This window comes from Mustela nigripes, chromosome 2 (assembly GCF_022355385.1).
Source record: "Mustela nigripes isolate SB6536 chromosome 2, MUSNIG.SB6536, whole genome shotgun sequence".
NCBI classification, from domain to species: domain Eukaryota; kingdom Metazoa; phylum Chordata; class Mammalia; order Carnivora; family Mustelidae; genus Mustela; species Mustela nigripes.
In genome coordinates, this window is record NC_081558.1 from 94,455,378 (window position 1) to 94,458,058 (window position 2,681).

Below are 2,681 nucleotides of genomic sequence, written 5' to 3' on the forward strand. Positions count from 1 at the left end.
CAGATTCCATTCCTGCATCGTAAATAGTGAACAGATTGGCTTTACTTTATCTAACTTGTTACCTTCATGTCTTCGTTTTCAAATCCATCTGCCTAATGTGGTCCCCATTGTTCGGTGCAGAGGTGTCTTTTTATTACCCAGGCAATCCAGAAAATGGTATAGCGACCTGAAGACCTGCTGCTTTTACAGTACCTCTCTTCCTATAAATAATTGGAACTCTTGTTCTAGCATTGATTTTAAATGATCTGTCAGTGTTTCCACACCTAAATACAGTGAAATGGTACCCTAATTGTTCAGTTAGATGAATGTTTATGGACAAGCCAAGCTCTGTGTGTGGAATATAACCCAGGGCTTTGCCTGGTCTGTTCCTCTTGACACTTCAGGTCAGAGCTTGGGGACCACTTCCATGGAAAGGATGTCAGTCCTGGTGACATTTTCCTCCTAGAGGCTGCCTTAGGACCATACCCTTTTACTTATTTGACTACATTCTAATGACTCCTTTTTGGAGTCCTTTTTTTTTTCAGATAATGTTTTATTAAATAACTGATCCGTGTTATTGCTGAGGCCACTATGTGCAGACAAAAGAGAGGGAGTTTTATTTCCTGGTCTCTTCCTCCTTGGACAGAGTCCTGATGATTCCCCCTTCCTGATCTGGAGCCACTCTTCATGGTGCTTGGGAGCCTCCTTGGTCTTAGATCTGTCGGTCTCAACCTTGTCAACCAGAAGCATCAACCTGCGAGCCTTGTCTGCCTTCAGCTTGTGGATGTGTTCCATGAGAATCTGCATGTTTTTGAACATGCTACCCTTCACTCTCAGGGACAGGCTGCGTGATACTGATTAGTATCAATCTTCTTAGTCATCTTCTTAGATTCATGCTATCTTCTGAGCAGCCGGTGCAGAATACTCACCCTCCTCATGCAGGTTACCTTCTCAGGCATTTGAGCATTGGCAGGACCTTTTCTCTTACTAATGCCCATTGGTCTCATTGGCGTCCAACCAGACATTCTTTTTGCCACAGAGGAGGGCACCAGAGGCAAGCCTCTTCTGAAGCCTGAGCATATTCATGGCTGTGGCTGCAGCACCAAAAGGAAAAGTCTAGTGACTTATTTTCTTGTCTCTCCTTACCTTGTGCCTGAGCCTGAAAGTTCTGTGAGAACAAGGAATGTGTCTATCTTGTTCACAGTTGTATTACCCACTCCTGGGCATGGTACCTGGCATATAGTAGGTACCCAGTACATACATTTTGTTGAAAGAATATATTTTCAGCATTCTTGGTCCTCTTTTTAAAAATTATTCTCAAATGAGTTCCTTTTTCATTATTAAAGAAAAAAATTCTTAATTCACAGCTACTCATTTTTTTATACTTAAATTCTTCACTGTGTATTTCCTGAGAAAAAGGGCATTCTTTTCATAAAAAGAGTAGTTACCAAACTCAGGACAGTAGCAAAGATTAGCAATCACCTACAGATTTTGATAAAATTTTCCAACTTTCCCATTGATGACCTTTGTAAGCAAGAGGAGAAAATGCTTTTTCCCTTTTCCAAGATTCAATCCCAGATCACAAGTTGCATTTGGTTGTCATGTCACTTTAGTGTCCTTTAATCTAGAACAATTCTTCAGCTTTTCTTTGTCTCATGACAATTTTAAGGGATGTAGGTGTGTTGTTTTGTAGAATCTCCTTCAGTTAGGGTTTGTCTGATGTTTCCTCTGATTACACTTGGGCATTTTCAGCAGGAATCCCATGAAAGTGATGTTGTATCCTTATCAGTGCAGCGTATTATGCTGTTTATTTATCCCACTAGTAGTGATATTAACTGCAATCACTTGAATAAACTGGTGTCTATCAAGTTTCTCTATCATTAGTCACTTGGAGGAAGATACTTTGAGACTGGATAAATATCTTGTTTTTCATTAAATTTTCACCAATTAGTTTAAGCATCTATTGATGATTCTTCAAAAAATTACAGCTTACAAGGTTGTCACGTGGTGGCTTTCAAATTCCATCATTTCTTCCATATTTGTAAGTTAAAATTCCATCATAATTTGGTTATAAAAAGATAATTTTCGGGGTGCCTTGGTGGCTCAGTGGGTTAAGCCTCTGCCTTTGGCTCAGGTTATGGTCTCAGGGTCCTGGGATTGAGCCACACATTGGGAATCTCTGCTCAGTGGGGAGTCTGCTTCCCACTCCCCCTCTACCTGCCTTTCTGCCTACGTGTGGTCTCTCTCTGTTAAATAAATAGATAAAATCTTTTTTAAAAAGAACATTTTCTATATTTTTCCTGTAATTTTTAATAAAAGACTTTTTCAACATCTTTCTACTGCTTTATGCACATGCATATTTTATACCCTTCAAACACCTGATGAATTACTGATGCACTGTTTCTCAATGCAAAGCCCTAGTAGATTTTGCTTAATTAGCTGGTTGTTTAGGTGAGTGCTTAGTTGTCCTGTGTAGGATAGACCTATCAAGTCCCAGGAGACTGTGAGGGCTCTGATAAGGATTTTGAAATACAGAAGCCTGTGCCCAAATTAATTCAGCCTCTTATTCATACTCTGAGAAACCTTAAATACATTGTTGAATCGAGTCTCACTTTTATTCCTGTTTGCTTGAAATTGGGAACCATTTCTTTATACTACTTTGAATACCTAGTATAATATGGGCACAAGTAAACCCACAGTTA

General features: G+C 39.5%; 1 pseudogene; it reads right to left on the reverse strand.

Annotated features, from left to right (window-relative positions):
- Positions 1-559: 559 nt before the first annotated feature.
- Positions 560-1,074, reverse strand: LOC132009994 (large ribosomal subunit protein eL19-like; annotated as a pseudogene).
- Positions 1,075-2,681: the final 1,607 nt, after the last annotated feature.